Source organism: Cyanistes caeruleus, chromosome 17 (genome assembly GCF_971803275.1).
Source record: "Cyanistes caeruleus chromosome 17, bCyaCae1.hap1.1, whole genome shotgun sequence".
In the NCBI taxonomy this organism is placed as follows: Eukaryota; Metazoa; Chordata; class Aves; order Passeriformes; family Paridae; genus Cyanistes; species Cyanistes caeruleus.
The window spans coordinates 10463475-10482937 of NC_141717.1; the positions used below are offsets into that span (position 1 = coordinate 10463475).

At 40.2% G+C, this 19463-nt stretch overlaps 1 long non-coding RNA gene across 1 annotated transcript in view; it reads left to right on the top strand.

The window, feature by feature from the left end:
* The window catches only part of LOC111936052 (uncharacterized), a 93241-nt gene that overhangs the window by 8123 nt on the left and 65655 nt on the right, over positions 1 to 19463 (top strand). Inside the window, exon 3 of the long non-coding RNA XR_015277239.1 lies at positions 17931 to 18077. This is a non-coding gene — a long non-coding RNA (uncharacterized LOC111936052). The remainder of the gene's footprint in view (positions 1 to 17930; positions 18078 to 19463) is intronic.

The window sequence follows — 19463 nt, forward strand, 5'->3', positions numbered from 1 at the left end:
GCAGTGATGTCCACCTTCAGCAGCACCAGAATCAGTAAACTGCTCACTGGAGTGGTACAGAGCTGTAAAAGGGTAATAATTCACCTGGGTGTAGTTTGGGGGAAGTAAGAGGGGCCTCCAAGACTGGGACACTGCCTCAAACAGAGTAATGAGTTCTGTTGTAGTGAAAATGACCTTAATTGCAAGCAGTGACATTTAATGCCAACCAGCTGATCCTTCTTCAAGGGGATTCAGAAGCAGGGAAGAAAATGTCACCAAGTATTTTTCTAGGAACAAAGGGCACACTTTCAGCTCTGCTCTCAGTGGCCACACCTAATGATTACCCTGAGGAGCCTTGTCTGTCAAAAACATGCCACTCATCACTGATCTCATTTAGGCTTTAATAAAGCATATGACTCAAAGTCTTTCAATCCAGCTATGCAGATATAGTGCCCTATGCATTTAATTAAGGAGCTTAAAAGCCACTACTGTTTAATTCTCTAACCTAGCTTGTCCCCTCTCCCATCTCCCATCCTCCCTTTTAAAGATGGAACTGTAGTTGCATTGTGGGGAAAGCAGATGGACGAGATAATTGAAAGGCTGAGATGGGTGGTCCAATGCATGTGTCTATTTTTTATATTTATATATATGGATATATACACATATTTGGGTTTTTTTAAATGCAGCAGAGGAGGCTGAGCTAAGAAGGTTCAACCCAAAGTTTAAGTAAACCATGGCAGGTATCTGGAAGTGGCACAGGAGAGTTGTGGAGTACTTGAAGACTGAAATCATTTAGAAGAATTTTAAAAGAGGATTTTGTGTTGGTTTCTTTGCAGGTCCGGAATCCCATGTTTTTCACTGCCTAAGAATAGATTATTTTAAATTACAGAAGTACAATTTGTTTAAACTCTAAAGAGTCTTGGAGAGAATCAGTAACCAACAATTAGTCAAAATGATTGAGGTTAGAAACAATAATCTTTGCACAAGAAATGGAAAAGAATCTTTTTCAGAAGAGTATGGGTAATAAAAATTTCAGGAGCCACTGTCTTGGGTTTACCAGCCAGGCAGAGTTTTGAACTCTATTTTCTCCATATCTCTTGGGAAGACAAAAATATACGCATTAAAAGTGCTATAATAATCTTTTTTTTTTTTTAATCTTTTTGACCACTGGAAAATTGTTCCCTGTGGTTTTTCTCTAATGCTTTTTCTCCAGTCTACTTTTAAATGATGCAATTGATAGGCTTCCAAGGCTGATTCAATGCCTGAACTGTAGGTACTAAATCTCCTTGAACTTCTGGCTGAGCAGCAGAATTGAGTCACGATTCTCATATATTAAAAATTAAAGGCCAAATTTCCTTTGCAATTTGCACCTCCAGAATTTCTATTGAATTTATGCCTTCTTTTTTTCTTCTTTTTTTTTTTTCAGCATGAGACTGAGATTATTAATGGGTTTTGTATCAAGTTAATTATATTTTTATAAAAAAAATTGCCTAAATTTTAAAGCCCAGCATCCTGGTTCTGACAGAATTGGTGGTGGGCAAGAGGAATGTGAAGCAGCAAGCTGGCAAACATGAAGCACCTCAGTTACTGCTTGTCAATCCTCATATCCTGAACTGCTCATGGAGTTTTTATCTTGAATAAAAATGCTGCTTTGCTGGTTTTTAGGTTGTTGTTTTTTGGTTTTTTTTGTTTGAGTTCGTTTTTTTACAGAACTCCTTTTAGTTTAGTTAGAGACTTCTGAGAGAGTTGCACACAAGTGCAGCTTTGGAATCAGTATTTTGGCTATTGCTGAGGTGCTGGGAAAAACTTTCTTGTTTAACTCTGGTTCTCCCTGTAAAGGAGATTATGAAGCTGTGCTACATGAGAGGGAAAATATCTGTATAATTCAGGGAATGTTGAAAAGGGCAAACACTCTCAAGATAAGCAAATAAGTTTGTTTCAGCCATGTCAAATATAAAATCTCTTCTGTTTTCCTTTTTTAAAACAACAGAGACTGCATTCTGCTGAAAAATATTAGTTCTGTTTCCCAGGAGATAGAGTTACCACAGCTAAAAAGAGCACAATTTCCTTCCCATGATGTGGCTGGCACTTCTGAGGTATAGTTCCTCTACCACTGGATGATCAAAATATGATCAAGTTACATGGTCAAAGTCAGTAAATCTTACTGCCTTTTATCCATGTGATGATCCTTGCTAGCAGAAAAGAAAAAGGGAGAAGGCAGGAGATGTTCCACACTATGCCTGAAGTGCTCAAAGACTTTTTGTCTCCTGAGAGAGTCTCATCTCCTGCAGCTGCTGTGTTTCTGTGCTGACTTTCAAAGTGGGCTTTGGAACTGATCCAAAATTTATTCCCATTTTGGGAGGCTTTCTATCAACTCAAGATCACTGCTTGTTGCCAGCCACTGCAACAAAATGAGTGATAGTTCACAGGTGTGGAAAACCCACTATATTCTTGGAGTTTTCATTTGATTACCTAATTGCATGGTTTTAATTTCACACACCAGAACTACCACTTGCAACCTTGAATTTTAGAAAATAACATAGGAGCTGAACATTAGCAACTTGATTTTTTATATTTTTTCATGATGAGATCTTTTTCCTGTAGATAAAATGTTTTTGATTCAGTATCCTATGCATATGTAATGTAGAGGTTGCTATTTACTCAAGTATTATTTCAGAGGAGTCCTTTTAAATATAAAAATAGAAAGTCAATGGGATGAAATTTTTGTTTTAAAAGTTGGCATGACTTTTTTAAAGCAATACAGTTATCAGAGGTGTTATTTTCACTTTCAGTAATAAGATGGTGGCGTTTTGGACCAAAAGATAAGAGAAACAAGTTGCTTGTAAGATACAAAGCACAGTGTGGTCATGAAATAGATTAAGTGCAAAATTACCTCCACAGCCATTCCCAGCACTGGGAGAACAGAGAGCTGGCGTGAATCCACCTCTGAAGAGCAATGCATCTCAAGAGTTAGCTGTTGGGAACTCCTCTGAGTTTCTCTGTTCACAGAGGAAAAGATCATATTAAGTCTTTGCTTGGAGGAGAGTAGAGAACTTTGTCTGTGATTAAATAGATATGAACTTCAGGGAACTGCAAAAGCAGTAATTTAGGGGGGGTGAGGGGAGGAGGAAAGTAGCATGAATATTCTAGTCAAAGAAATCATCCAGAAGGGTGAAAGGGACTTGCAGAATTCAGGGCACGTGAAGATGAGAGCTCTGGCCTGGAGGTCATTGTGTGTACCAGGACAAAGGATGGATAGAGCCCACAGGAATGCTTAATTAGTCTGAAGATGACAAGTAACACAGAAAAGACAAGGGAAAACCAAGGGTATAACTACCACTTTCCAGGTAGTATTAGAAACTTAATAAAGAGTCAGGTACCAGGATGAAATTTCACCCCAGGTATCAATCTAGTTCTCTCAATTTCTGTGCCTCCCAGTATTTTCAGGGACGGTGCAGACCTGATTTAAATTGCCTGGAGAATTGCTTAGGTTAATAATCTGTTCTGGAGCACTTAAGCAGTGATTTGCAGACCCCAGTGACCTGCAGTCTGACAGGCCCACCAGCTCCAGAATCTGGGTCCTGCTGTGAACTCTGGGGTAGATGAACTATCAGAATTGGAGAAAATGTTGACTGAAGTGCAAGAAGCTGGAGGTACCTGACCTCTTCAAAGTACAGTAGAACTGTGAAGTCCTCCTTTCCCCTCAAGGACAGAAAATATGATCCTTTGGAAAATGGATGCTCTTTTACAGCTGCTGCACCTGGTTAGTCTCTCCTGTACAAAGGCCAGAGCAATAACAGTGAGCAAAAGGCCAGGGATCAAATAGCTTGTTATATTTTTCTCCTCCATCTCTCATCAATCAGGGCTGTAGATTTATGACTTTGCTCTATGTGCAAACCTTCCCAAAGTTCAGGGTTGGTTGGATGGAGCAGAGAGGACGAGGTACTGATGTCTGGCTCTTGTGAAGCAATTCTGTCGAGGGAATTTATCTCCCTGCAGGACCAGACTGCTGCTGCCTCAGGTGCTCAGGAAATAATCACCCTGTGCTGGCCATTTGCTGGTCAGTAGGGTCAGTGTGTCCAAAATCAGGGCCAAAACTCAGCCCCTGGAAAAGACAGGTTAATGAAGGAGATCAGAACTAGGGCTGTGTATTTGGAAATGCACTGGTATTTTATGCTTTATGGATAATCTGTACCCATTAGCCTATGAAAGTAAATAAGATGTGTGCTGCATTTTTGCTTTGAAAACAGTCTAAATAGAAGAAAATATTCCAGGAGCAAACAGAAAAAGCTCATGCTGCATTATGCTGAGTTTCCCCCTGACTTTATTGCCTTTATTCTGCTGCAGCTACAGAAAACTCATTTAAACTATGAAACTTCTTTGGCATGGATTCTTTATATTGATGAAACAGAGCTGACTTTCTCTGGAGAGCCAGAATGTTATTAAAGCACTTAACCTAGCACTGCTGTGGCTATCAATTATGCCCTTCATTTACACTATACAAGGCTGATGGCTTATTTGAAGTTCAAGAGGTTTTTTTAATGAGATGTTAATTGAGTACACCTGCAGTTGGCTAAAATTTTCATGGACAATTAAGTGTGATCTTTTGCCTTCCTAAATTCTTTGTTTTTCCTAGGTTTCAATACTGTATTTTTCAGCAAGTGTGTTCAGTGTTGAAGTGTGGACTTTGAGTATTCAGCAACTGCCAGCAATGATCAATGTTTGTGATTATGATTAACCCTTTATGCTTATTGCCTAAGCCACTACGTGTTGTGGGTTGACCCTGGCTGGACATGAGGTGCCCACCAAAGCTGCTCTCTCACTCCCCTCCTCAGCTGGACAGGGAGAGAAAATATAACTCAAGGCTTGTGGTTCAGGATAAGGACAGGGGGAGATCACTCACCCATTGCCATCACAGGCAAAACAGGCTCAGCTTGGGAGAAATGAATTGAATTTATTACCAATCATATCAGAGTAGGATAATGGGAAATAAACCCAAACCTTACAATGTCTTCTCCCATACCCTTCTCTTCAATCTGTGAGAATTTTTTCCCTCTGGACTTCCTCTGTATTTCTGCAGTTCAGAATATCTGACCTAGTTTGTGCTAAATTAAAGGGTAAATTTAGGACAGACTGTCTGATGATAGGAGGAATTTTGGAGACAAGTAAATTGATCTATCAGCCCAAAACAAAATTGAAAGCACTGCTTTTTAAAATACCAGCTTCAAACAGATGTTTTCATGCTAAACAGTGAAAAAAATAAAAGTTTGTAAGTATTTTATTGTTGCATGAAGGAACTCTTAAGAATGCTTAAGCCCACAAGGATATGTGCACCTGCAAACTCTTCATGTCCACTTTCATTATCAGCTTAGATGGAAAAAATTTAGAAATATGACTGGATTTACCATTATTCCTCACAGATCCAGATTTCCTAGCTCTAAGTGTTAAGTGACCATTTGCAGTGCAAAGGATTATTAGAAATGCACCCATTAGCTTCCAATTAGGAACATGTACATAATGAACTACAAAGTGATGGAGGTTGGAAGAGACCTGCAGAGGTCATTTGGTCCAGCTCTGCTTCAAACAGGGCCACATGATGCAATGTTGACCACAGTGATATTGTACTTTTGGAACATGAGGACTGATTTGCTTTCAAGATACTATTCTGGAGATAACTGCATGGTTATAACAATTACATGGTCTGAGAGCTCATGGGACCAAGGGTCAAAACATTTCTGGTTTGGCTGATGGGTTCTGGATGATGCCTCTACAGTGTTTTATTGCTTATCAAGACCGAGGGTGCTGCTTACAAACAAGGTCTTGGTGTCAGTCACTGTTGAGCTTGAGATAAACTAAAGCTGCAGACCACACTCTCCCTCTTCTTGTCTCTAAAAGTTATGAATTTCTACATTAGGGTATCATATTTCAGAAATGTAAATGCTCATTATTAGAGAGTAGCATGAAATAGCAAGTAATTTAGAAAAGCCAAGAACAGGTCAAAATATGGATAGGACATGACAGGGCTAGGACTTCAAAGTAATAAAGACTGAGTGAAATTAAAGGCATTCAAATAATGAAGATGCACAAAGGGTGTATGAAGCTTTAGAGCACAGACCCATGGTGAATGAATCTTAATCCCTAAAAATTTTTAAATAGAGACTGGCCTTAAATAAATCCTTAAATACAGACTGGGTGGTGAGGAGAAATATGTTTTAGTCAGTACTTTTTTACCCTGAAAAGTATCCAGTGGACATCCCAGTTAAAAAAAGAAGTAATTTAAGCATATGCATTGTGTCCTTAATTACTTCTGATTTTGGCTTCAAAGCGTTGTCATCATGAGCATTATTTCCCTGAATCGAATTATGTTTGTAGGTCAAACAGGTTGTCCCTGCAGTATTCCAGCATGGGATTTAGTAGTTGTCATAAAAGGGGTCAGGCAGGGTTGTTGGTCACAGCAATTCCTGCTAAGCTCAAATTATAGTAATTGACACAGAGAATTTCTGGCACTTTGTAGTGATTAATCTGTAGCAGGGGGATAGCATTTGTAAAAGCACAAGTCAAGTGATCTAGAAAGGGAAAAGGATGATTATTATTAATAATTTTAAATTATTTTAATAAAAACTGCCATTTTACATAACAAATGAGCTTGTTTTACATTCATTTACCACTTTATACTGAGGAGTTTGAGACCACTTTGGTAAATGTGATACTTAAAACACAAATGTAGTGGGGAATAACAAGTTTGTAGTGGGGAATAACAAGTTGGTAGTGGCATTGAGAGAGCTGCATGAGAGCTGGAAATAAAGATGAACACTTATTTTTGGGCAACATCATTGAACTTTTTGACTTGAAGTTGCAAATACTAAGAGGAGAAAAATGGGAAAACAATAAACATTTTAAACAGTAATTTTAATAGTAGTGAGGTAAATACTTTGTGCCAGATCAAAGAAAGACAAACCTGTGTAATTTCCCTGTGGAGACCGTGGCCATCCTACAGAGCAGTGGGTGAAGTGAGGGGAAGGGGTTTGGACACAGCTCTTTTTGCAAGTGATATTATTCTCTTCTGTATAAAGCAATTGGGTATTGGCTGGCCAAAAAGCAGAGGGCAGTGAGTTTCTAATTAGGAATTTGGGCTGCAGTTGTGATGAATCCTCACCTCTCTGGTGCCAGGGTCCAGGTGGTCTTGGCAAAATATGGATATCCATTGCTGGGTCAATGTTTTGGCTCCTGAGAACTGGGTAACAAAGGAAGGGCACTGCTGGTTGTGCTTTGCAAGAACTTTGTTTACATTAAATTTTCATTTGAGAGAGAAAATTTATTTGAGCCATACAAACCTGAAAGTTTTCTTAAACTTTGTTCTGGATGCCAACTGAAATTTGAGTAATTTGTGGAGTCCTGTTTCCTGTATCATTAACTGTGGTGAGTGTGGACACTTGAATGTGGCAAAAAGGAGAAGTAGTAAATTATCTGGGAGGAGAATTTTTATCTTTTGCTTTGTGCAAGTAATTTTTGATCTGTGGTCTTTGGACCTTCTGAGGTTTCTGTGTTGCTTTGAAGGGGTTCAGGGAAAGCAAGTTTTCACATCCCACAGAATGTGCATCTCCTATGCTTTCACTGGAACGCTTTTTAGGGTCCATAAATCAAAAGATTGAAAATCCTTTCTCTAAACATACTAAGTATACAGCAATTTTCCACAAGAGAAGACAAAATTGCTTTGCTACAATGCAAACTAATTTTAGCAGGGAACTCTGCGGTGTATTTCCTGCAGGCTCCTCGTGCCCCTGGAACCGCAAGTTCGCGGAGCAGAAACGTACGCGGGGCTCCAGAGCGGAGTTTGCTCATTTATATTCACAAGCCTCTAAAACCACAGTGCAGAACTTGATTGGGCTCCAGTCAGCGCTGCACCTCAGCAGCGTGCAGGCCAGCACACCCAGAGCCTGCCAGGAGGGAGCATTTCAAGCTCTGGCAGGAATTACCCACTAATAAATTGAAGGGAGGCTTTGAAAAGTCTCCAAAGAGGCAGGTGTTCGAACTAAAACATTTGCACTGCTTTCACCTGGGTGGCTGCTCACCCTGAAATCCAACCTGCAGAGGAACACGGGGCTGGGGTCTGTGCTTCTACAATAATGGGCCTCCACTGCAGTGATCCCCAGGTCTGAGTAGACACCAACATCAAACAGAGAAAATAACTTTATTTTTTAAAATTTTTTTTTGCCTCTAAAAGAGAACAATTGCCTGTCTGTTGATAAGAAAAGTGCGCTGAAAATTAACTAATGAATACTTAGCTAATTCCACAAAGTTTCATGAAAATGAGAAATTGCACAGTCTACTGAATGTATTAAACAGGATGTTTTTGAGAAAGGGGGATATAAATGAAAAAAACCCAAACAACCTAAACCAAAATAGTCACACACACAAAAAAGACCCTAAAAACCAACCAAACCAAACAAAAACCAAATCAAACCAAAACATCATGTGTGTGTAAAAAATGCTTATTTTGCAGTTTTTGGAGGCATACTGCTACAGCCACTGTGATTAAATGTAAGAGAAATGATATTTTCAGATCCTTTTCAGCTGTCTTTGCAGAGCAGGAGAGGGTAATTGCAGGCTCACTTTGAGGGCTGAGCTGAAGTGTGCAGAAGAAAACAGGAAGATTTCCCTAAGCCCAGTGGCCTTTAGATTGTGATTTTTAAGGTCAGTGGCTCTATAATTTGGGAGGTATCCTCAGTGTTCACTTGGCCAAAGCCATGGGTAGTGTATGCTGCCTCTGTTTTTTGCCAGTAGCAAGATTTTATGGATTTTAGCTGAGCTATTATTATATTTTTTGTGCATAGTGAATTACTTGTTAACGTTTGTAGCAATCTCTGACAATTAGTAGGCGACATTTTTGTTACCTATCGTCTTTAAACAATTTTCAGGCTTTTTTCTTTAAAGTACATGGAGTGTTGCCTAGATCCTACTGCTTATACTTGATTTTTCCTGGTCTGTTCAGGGTCAATATTGTTTTCTACCCTGCAGCTGGTGAACCCTGGTCACATCAGAAGGAAGCTAACTACTGGAACCAGTAAAAATTATTGTTGATTCACATTTTATGCGGAAGAATTACTCTCCTGACAAAGAACTCTTTTTTTTCCCTGGGCTTATAACAACCTCCAGGATATTCAAATTGTTACATTTCCTTTCTTTCACTTCATTTCTAGATATGAATGTGACAGAACAAGTCATCACAAGGATGCTTCACTCTCATCTTCACTCTTGTAGTTCTACAAAAATTCAGTCATTGGCGGAGTGAAGAGAAGAAAAATTGAAATCAGAACTCTGCAAAAATTTCACCAAGGAGCACAACTTAATAACTTAGTGTGGGTTTAGTGGAGAATGTTTGTGCCCTTTAATTGGAGAAACATAGTTATCTTAATGTAGCCATTCTTCTAAATTAACTTTAAATTGCATTTGTATTAATGATGATCATTATGTATTAATGAGAAATCATTTGTTCCTTCAATATTTTCTAATTGTATCATGACTTCCCTAGCTGCCAAAATGTTATTGGTGGTGGTGATTACCAATTTGAAAAAATAAATAATCCTTTTTATAAAAATGGACCACTTATTCAATATGACACAGAGGATAAAAGAAGAAATAGATCTTGCTCATTTGCTTGGTTGTAATTAGAATCATTGCACATTGAGATCTAAATGTCTTCTGCCGTGTCAGTCTTTATTTCACATGAGAGAGCCTATTTCATGTTGATCCATCACCCTCACACTGAGGGGCATATCAGGAAAACAGCAGCAGAGACATGAGCTTCTGTTGTGTTGTTAACTGCTTCTAAACAAAACTTTTATGGCACTGAAGACAAAAACATGCCAAGATGACTTAGCCTTAAAGCTATCTGGCTTCAACTCCAGACAAGCCTTTGCTGGTGTCATAAAAAACCTAAAGGAGGATTTGCAATGTGTCCAGGCTTTTCCTAAGCCATGCTACCTGAGCTGGATATCTGGAGAATGGATGTTCAGAGCTAGCCAGTGTGGATTTGATCCAAAGGAAGCTAACCTTAAAACAAAGCTCCTGCTAGCTCCATTCAGCTTTCACTGAGATGCATGAGGAAATTATGGAGGCTTCATTTTCAATTTCTTCTGAATGCAAAACCAGATCTGCTGGTCAAAAGTTGAATTGGATCAGGAGAACAGAGGTGTTTCTCATTTACTGTTTAATTCTGTGACCCTGCACACTGCTAATCTTGAGATTGTAATCTAAAATTTATTAAATGGTAGGAATATATCAGTGAAATTGTTGAAGATAGTTGCTTTCAGAAGTCAAAAGGGTGATGAATTTTCTTTTCCTTGCAGGAAAAAGCCCCTAGGAGGCTTAAGTATATATGGGATAAATACATTGTGTGGTGTGGGGTCAGGTCCTTGTCACTGGCCACAGCCTTGGATGGGACAGCAATTTAGCTCTTATAGATAGCATATAGTAACAAAATATCAGACACTTCAAACCATGGCTGAAATCCTCTGGACACTAAATTTTACAGGCAGGGTTTCAGCTTATCTCCTGGGAATGATTTAATCTTGTAAAAATGGGTTGCTTCAAGGTTTTTTCTGTTTTTCCAGACAGATTAATATTAAATATATATATATATATGTATCCCTATTTAGCTCCTAAGACAGTTACCTATGGCTGAGACTTGAAACATGTCAGCTTTAAACATTTCCATTAACCGTGCCTTATGGTCCTGCAAATCTCAGCCAGTCACTGTGCTAAATAATATTGTCTATATCCAAACAACCCAAATTCCTGTTTTCTGGATGGACATTGCCCTGCAGGCATCAGGAAAGCTGCACAGCCCCCAGCAGGTGTGTCTTGTCTAAAATTGTTCCTTTTGGAGTTTTCTGGATGCTGTGCCCAAGCTATACAATCAGATTGATTCCTGAGAAGGAAACAAGTGACTCCATTGGTCTTGCTGCAGACATTTTCTGATTTTCCCAGTATTACCAGGTCAGTCTGAGTTCTCTGTGGCAAACATGGAAATCCAGATGCTCTCTGCAGACTGCCAGGTGTTGGCTTCAGGACTGTCCCAAGTGTGCTTTAGCTTCCATTCCACAGAATGAATGGTCAGGTGTTTTGATATGTAAAGAAATGGGGCAAACAAACTCAACAAGGTCAGCAAAGTAAAAATCTGATGTATTTGTGGAAGAACAACAATTCTTGTGGCTCCTGGGAGAGCTTGTTGAAAGCAGTTCTCTTGCCAGCCATACTGAGTTTATATCATAATAGGTATAAAAGGCTTGTGCCCCTCCCCTCTGGTGAAAAGTGCTTTAACTTGACTCAAGGCTTTAACCCTCTTTTTTCCTTTCTTTCTTTTTTTTTTTTCCTTTTGAAAATTTCTGAGCCCGTATGGCAGTTGCTTTTTCTGGTCTCAGCTATTAAAAATGTATCATTTTTATTGGTTGCATGGCAACATATAATCCCTTTGTTCTGTTTTGTTTAAACAGATGCTGAGAACTCTGCCTGTCATAATAAGTAAAAGCACTACCCTCAGGCTTCCTTTAAAACTGAAAAAGAGGGGAGCGTACGGGGCTTGAATTAATGTTCCTTCCAAAAGCAAAACTTTGGGTTGTAGCAAGGAGCAGACCTATCATTCACTTAAATATTTCTGCTTCAAATGTTCTCTGGTGCCATAACCTAATTGCCCTTGGTAGGTTAACTCAGGTTAATACAGACCAGGATGGGGGCTTCCAAGACAAAGGCCATGACTCCTGTGACCAGAACAGTCTGAATTCTGCAGAGAAGCAGTGAATTGAGACCAAAAATCTGTTGGAAAACGGAAGCATTTTTCCATTGACTTTAACTGGCTGTAAACTCACTGATGTTTAGTGAGCCTGCTGGAGAGCAAAAAATCCTGTAAGTGGAACGAGAAGGCCACGGTTCTGATTTGATTTCTCTTGGATTGATAAGGTTTTATGGATGCTTGGGAAGTTTCTGCTGACTCCCTTCAGCTGCAGTTGAATAAGAAGCAGGCTGTAGGAGTTTCACAACACGAATGCTTCAGTGGCCAATATTACCTGTGATAAAAGGATGAGGGTATCATTCATTGTATCAGAGATTTTCCTGACAAATGGGAGTGGAATGCAGCCCTCAAGACAAAAGTAGGAGACTTGCAGTGTATCTGTCACAATAGAGCTGTTATAAACATTTAGGAAGTTTATTTTGCCACCTTTAAATGTTACCAGAAGCAATAACCCCCAGCACTTTTTTGAAATAAAATGAACACTGACATGGTACAGCCCGGTGTCCAGGTTTTCTAAAGAAGGTAAATGAACCTGTATAAAGTTATTTAAACTTTACTGCTGCCCTGCATGATATGTAGACTTGGAAGCCTGTGAAGTGGCTGTAACATGTGTGTTAAGTCACAGACCCAAATTTGACTAACATCACTCCCAAGGGTTATTTTTAGGAGAACTGGATTGTGAGGATGTTAGCATGTCTTCAATAAAAATTCCCCCTAGCAACTTCTATGGGACCACAGGATTACATTGCTGGATTTGAGCTGGACCCTCAAAGAGGGAAGCTCTTTTCTAGTTTATTTAGAGAGAAACATTGTTAAGAAGTTTTGGTGAAATTGGAGGAAAATTTCACCTCCTCTGGGTTTGCTCTTGACTCTGAGAGGTTTTTATGACAAATAGAAGAAATAAATGGCTCATGAGAAGGTTGGTTCAGGTCAGTGACTCATGGACAGGCAGGGCACAACATGGGTGATTTTCTTTTTTAACTATTTGGTAAACAGCTCTCTAGGGAGGAGCAAGGTGCTCTGAGCAGTCTCTGCTCCTGAGGGATGTGAAGGGAGAAGATAAGGATGGCTGGGTGCATTTTTGAAGCTGCACAGAGATCTGTGAACTCAGGCTTATTGGACAGACATCTGTACATTCTCTGGCTCATTCTTGACCCTTTTCAATGTGAGATGAAAGTACGGATGAGATAAGGGCTTCAAAAATGTAATATTTGTTTTTCAAATGTAGCTTTTACCAGTGAGCTGTTCAGATGATGTCCATGCAGTTCTAATTCTGCTTAATGCTGGATCTAGTCTCACACTTGTCTTTTTGCTTCTGTGTGCTTTATCTATCACTGAGAAATGATGAAACCACTTCCATTTTCTTGTGAATAATAAGAAATCCCACTGTGACTACTTGTTAATGCTGTCTGGATTGTGCCTGAGGAATAATGCTTTTCTTTTGTAACAGCTCCTATTGGGTGTTTCACTGGCACCCAGATTTTGTTCTGTCAGACCTTGAGATGCTCTGCAATTAGCTGCCTTTTGATTATCTATTCTGCTGTCTAGAGCCACTGGTTAAGCTGCATTTTGAAATGAGAATGTGAGTAGTAAATTTCACAGTGACTGTCCCAGCTGGTGTCAACTCTGTGTGGAGAGAAGGAAAAGGCTCTGCCTTGGGGTGCTGTCCTTTCTGCTGGGGAAAGGTAACACAGCTCAGGAATGGAACTTGCATTGAGGAGTACAAATCTGGAATTATCTTGTTAACATTGCATGAGTAATTTTGAGTTTGCAGGGGCATAGGTGAGACCATTGTCTGACTAAAATTCTTAGCAGAGGAAAATCTGCTGTTCCCTTCTGGTGGGAACAGAGTGCATCATAGAAATGTGGTTTCTTTTTTTGCTCTGCTTTTTACCTCGGGGATCCTCAGTTGTTGTAAGTGGAAGTTCTGCTGGAGGGAAGCTTCATCCAGTTCTTCTAAGTGTAATTTTAAGAGAACACATTTATTGTCCATTCAGTTCAAAAAAGTTCAAGAGTTTGTCGTAAGGGGATGGTTCCTACATCATCTTGACCCTTTGTATGTCCCCAGTGCTATGACATTATCTAATTTGCCAGGTTTTATTTTCTTTGTGCTGTGGCACTTCTAATAAGTTGCTTTCTAATCCCTTTGTTACATAAGCCATATCTCTAAAGCTTCACTAAACTCAGACTGGCTCAAACATCATCTGCATCCCCATTCCTCTGCTTACCAGCAGGGATTTGGGGGTCTCACTCTCAAACTGAGTCCACCCTCGCACGTACCTGATGCTATGGAAGAAACAATAAAGGAGCCCCCATGTCACAGTCATGAAATTGTCTGAAGACATCAGGTAAATAAAATAAAGAGTTGATTTATTCTTATATGGAGGCATTGTTAATTAAGTCATACATGGTAATGAACACTAAGCAAAGAATGCTACCTGACATCAGCAATTATTTTATTGATGCCTCCGCATCTCAATCAAATGCAGCTCCTGACAGGTAGTAGTTAGCAATGATGGAAAAATGGTAGCTTTGAGAGGAGGGGAAGTGGGGGGTCTCCAGTGAATGATGGATTCATTCCATTAGAATCAGATTTTCTGCATATGGTTTTAGTTGCAAAGCTGAGTTAACTCCACCTGGGTAGCTGCATGAGTTTATAGTAGAGGATAAGTTCTGAGCTGATGCAATCCCAGGTATTGATCAAATCCTCAGTAGGTCTCCTGCTCTATAATCACCACAGCAGCAGCTGCTCAGGCCACCAGGTTCTCCAGAACCCTTCAGCAGGAAAAGTGCTTATTTCAAAAACCAGTCTTTGATGAGCAGACAGGAAAAGCTCAAATCCTCTATTCAAGCATTTATCCATCTTCAGTATGAAAGGATTCACAAAAATCTCACTGGTAACTCAAAAAGGAAGCTAAGAAAGGCTAACAACTTTCTGACCTGGTGCCAGTAAGACTGCTCTCTCTTACTGGAAGTTCTCACAGCACTAGTTCATAAAGCCTTTTTTTAGAGGGAGGAGTAGAAAGAGGATGATGCTGTTCAAGGTGTTCCACAAAATTGAGAACAGAAGGATGTTCTCTGGTGTGTTAGTCTGGTGCTTCCTCATGTGTCTCTGTTTATTTTTGAAAGCTGCAAGAGACAACCCTTGCCAAATTAGGCAGCTGGGTTTACCAGAAATATACAAGTATTTGCTGAGCTAGAGAGGAAATAAACTCTATTTAGATGATGTGAAAACTCTTTTGGTTTCATAACATCTCTGGTGGAGAATCAACAAAAGGCCAAGAGCAAGGAGATGCTGATTTACATTTCTTTAAGTATTTCTAGAAAGTCTTTCCTGTGTAATGTAAGCATTCAAAAAAACCTTTTTCTGAAATTACAGAAACCTCTAACGCTGTTATTATTGCTGGTAACATCACCCATTGATATCACTGTATTGTGCTAATTTTCTTCACATACAGGCAATATGTTTACTGGAAACATTTTCCTTTTCTGTGTTACTTTTGCCCATTTGATACTTCAGTCCTTGGAGGAAGAGTATTACTTTACAGTTCCATTTTATTTCTATTATATTTATATATTTCCTTCCATTGTTTTTCTTTTTAACACAGATGGATAAAAGGAGAAATCTTTGGTCTTTCTGTAAATTTTTGGCATTTTCTGTATGCTGACTTGCATTAAAATGAAGAACTTTGTCTTTTATGCATTTGTTTTATATATAGTTTATACCTGCTTTTGCTTCCCCATAAGCCAGCTCAGATTTTAGTAGTTACAGCTTTCTTTGCCTCAGACTGTGGTTTTTCTGGGCATCCAGAAAAATGTTCTTAAGCTGTTCCCAATTATTGTAACATTTTTCTTATAAAATTCTTTCCCCCAACTGGTTTGGCTCTTCTGTTCCCTTTTCTCTTCTCCTAACTTCATGAAATTGATCCTTTTTAAGCAGAAAGCCTGTATATTAGTAGTCTTGGCAAAGTAAAAAGTTCTTTGTTTGCACTTGAAAAATGCAGTCAAGTAATGATCATTCTTCTTTGGATAATACCTTTTTTTTTGTGATCAATTTACTCCTTATCACACAGATGAGCTCTAATACAAAATTATCTGTGTTGGATGCATCTTTCCTGAGTTAAGATTTTGTCATCCATAGATTCTTAGCAATAGCAAGGACAATTTAACTCTGGCAGCATGAGTTCTCTCTGCATAAATCACAAATTGGAAACTCTTTTTTTTTTTTGTTTTCTTTATATAGGGCCTCATATTGATTTGTTCTGTGATTTGCTCTCCTTTTAGGGGAGAGCATATTTTCAGTAATTACTTGTAAAGGGGTTGACCTGACATGTTTTTACAATAAGACCATTTTTACTTTTAGCCCTGAGTTCAAAACACAGACTTTGTTACATTTGCATGAGACTGTGCTAAACCTGACCCCTGGCTCCTGTAGCCCTTGGACCTTTCCCAAAACACACCCCCCTCCCTCCAGCACCCCCCAAACCAGGTAGTGCTGACCTCCTGACTGCTGATATTTCCCAGAAATCAGATAAAACCTCCCTGCAAATGGCATCTCTTCTTCTTTGCAGGGGGATTTGGCCATCCCTGATGGATTCCTGTGCTGATCCTGAAACAATGAGCTTCTTGTTCTTTAGATACTTGGAGATTTTTAATTAAGTTACTCTGAGAATGGAGAAATCTAACTCTGCCCAGGCTGTGTATTTTGCTTGCTGGAGCAGTACTCCTGCCTGTCTGTAAGGGGCTGTAGTCACATCTGTGAGCACCTCTGGCCAGCCCCTCGTGAATAGATGCAGACTGGATCCTTCAGGATTTCTGCCTGGGTCAGGATGCCTCACTAATCCTTGTTTCTTCTCAAACACATTCCCCCATCCCCTTAATAATTACTTTTCTCTGCTCTTTAAAACATATTTCTTGGCAGTTATTAACAACAACATACACAGTAGCATGAAGATTTGCATCTGAAAAGAGTAACTTGGGGTCAAATCCTAGGCTAGACTTATTGCTATGGTTTTCATTTAGTGTGTGTGTTAAAGTCATTCCTGCAATCAGCCAGGAGACACACAATGCCCTTGGTGCATATGCCTGCCTCAGAGAATACACAACCCACATCAGAATTAAAATGCTTATTAAAAATGGGTAGTTTGCATTAAATTTATAAAGGGATTTATGAGAGGCTGTAACAAACTGTCTAAAGAATATGGATTTGGCTGTGAAAGAAGGAAGACCTAGAATTGACATGAAGGCTTTTATTCTTAGAAATGGTCTTATGTAATGGAGATCTGTGGTATTAGCATGTTTTTTTTCTTTCCTCAGGAAATAATTAAGCACTCCCTTCTGATCATTTTATGGAATCAATACTCTTTTAGCAGCGCTAGCATTATTTGTCTCTGGGAAGTGTACTGTTATGGATGCTAGTAATTTTTAAATAGCTGACATTAACTCTTTTCCCTTGGCAGAGAATGGCATGAATGGAGGATGTTAGTTTGTTAGCACAGGCTGCCTCAGCTGGGTGTGAGAGGGACAGAGGTCCAGGTCCTTCTTCTTTGATTTTGATTCAGGCAGGCACTTGTTTTGCTTCTTCCTCCAGAAGAGCAGGAGAGGCAAACCTCAGTGTCCCACAAGAGTATTTTTAAACCTGTACAGTCTGGGATCTGAAAAGTCCTGGGAGCATTGGGTGGGACCTGAACAAAACTGGGCATGAATGTGGAGTGGAATAAACTGCTGGGAGCAAGGGGAGTGAATGCAGGTACATGGTGGATTGCAGCAGAGGAAACAATGAGCTGGCAGTCTGGAAACACGGGCAGGAATGGAGAAACAGAACAGTTCTTTCCTTGTCTTTTTCCTCCCCCAAATCCCACGGGCAGATATCCAAGGGAAAAATTAGTTTCTTCCCACAGCTGTTTTCCTCAGAATGTAAAGCAATCAGGTGGGGAGGGCTGGGGAAAGGTGGGATGGCTGTGGTGGATGGATGTGCATATGGGGGGGATTTCTTTGAACCCCACTGGCTGCCTCCACAACTGCTCAGGAACATAATCTGCTGCTGGCAGGGGGAAGAGCTGACAGCAGGAGGCTGGGAGGAACCCAGGGAAAGGTGCAGGATGTGGATGCAATTAACTGATGTGATGTGGTGAACAGTTGCCATGTTGTTCTCCCACAGCTAAACCTTGTCTTTCCATTATGCTGGTGAGCTAGAGCACTTTGAGACTGCAGCTTGTCAACCTTCCACATATCCAGATACCTCCAGGTGCAGGAATCACCATGGCAGTGGCTTCTGCCTTCCTCTGGTGCACCTGCATGCAGTGAGGTAAGGCAAGAGTTTTGTTGCCATTTCTATTGTCCTTACCCTTTTGTGGGGTTTCATTCTTTTCAAACTTATTAAAAGGGTCCCTCTAAAAGGGTAACACACATAACACTGATAATTATCTCTGTGTTTTGTGATACTTCTAAATGAAACTTAAGTACCAGCCAGTTGTTGGAATCTAATTACAGGAATTCACTTGAGATGCAAGTTTCTTTGAATTTAAATTTGGAACTGTAATAAAAAAATAATCACTGACAAAGAATGGTTTCTGCTGAGAGCAGTCTGACTTCTCTTCCATGTCTCCCATGCCTAGCACAAAGCCAGTATGTCATTGGGATCTCAGATATTTTACTAAACTCTATGGAAGATCAGAAAGGGTACTGGAAATACTGTGTTGTTCTGGCTTGATTCCTTCTGCACAGAGACTGCTTTAAGAGTCTGCTGAGAGCAGAGGGTCTTTAGCTCCCATGGTGTTAGAGTTCCCATTAATCATGGAAGCTTCTCTGTGAAGCTCTCCATTGTGTGTGAAACATCCAGAGCTTCTCCTCAGGGCATTAACTCTGTGTTGTGCCTCTGAGAACACTCAGGGAGCCTGATGGGTCTGTGCTCACCTGTGCCAGGGCAGCTGCTGCAGCAGGGATTTGGGGAGGTGGGGTGGGAAGCAATGAATTCCTCTCAGCTTTCCAGTGAGAGCTGAGCTGGGCAAGCACATTGTGGCTATTTTCTGTTCTCATTATATGACATAAACCACGCTTTTAGTGTTTGTGTCCATGTGACTGTAGAGAACACCAGCGATTTTTAGAGCTTGGCTTTGGACAAGGAGGAAATAGCAAGATATGGAAAGGTTTTTAAGTGCAGTAACATGGAGACAAACACAAGAAGGGAGAAATTATGCCAGGAATACGACACTGAGCATGTTTAAGAGCTGGTGTGAAGGGGAGGGAAGCTGAGCTTCATGATGATGTTTAAGCTGCTCACCCATAGCTGTACTGGAGAAGGAGCAGGGATTCTGAGGTGATAGACCAGCTGAAGGAAGAGTAGAAGGGAAGGTTTTATGTGCATAAGTGGTGTATAAACTGGTGAGACAGTTTGAGAAAAGGTTCTGCCTCTGTGTTCCTGGGCTGTGCTGTTAGCCTGGCACTGGCTGCATGCCTCAGAGCCCCTGTGTGTGCTCAGCCACCTCAGGAGCCTGCCACGTGGGGATTTATGTACCCATGAAAGCTGCAGGGCTAAGCATGGCTGGCTGTGTCTCCCACTGACTGTTTCTTTTAGGATATATTGCTCTGCTGGTTCCCCCAGACTCTGCATGGTGGAGTTGCTTTGTGTGGCTTTTCCACACATTGTGGACCAGCCCTGGGCTTTCTGGGCATGCATTTGTTCCCTCCCAGT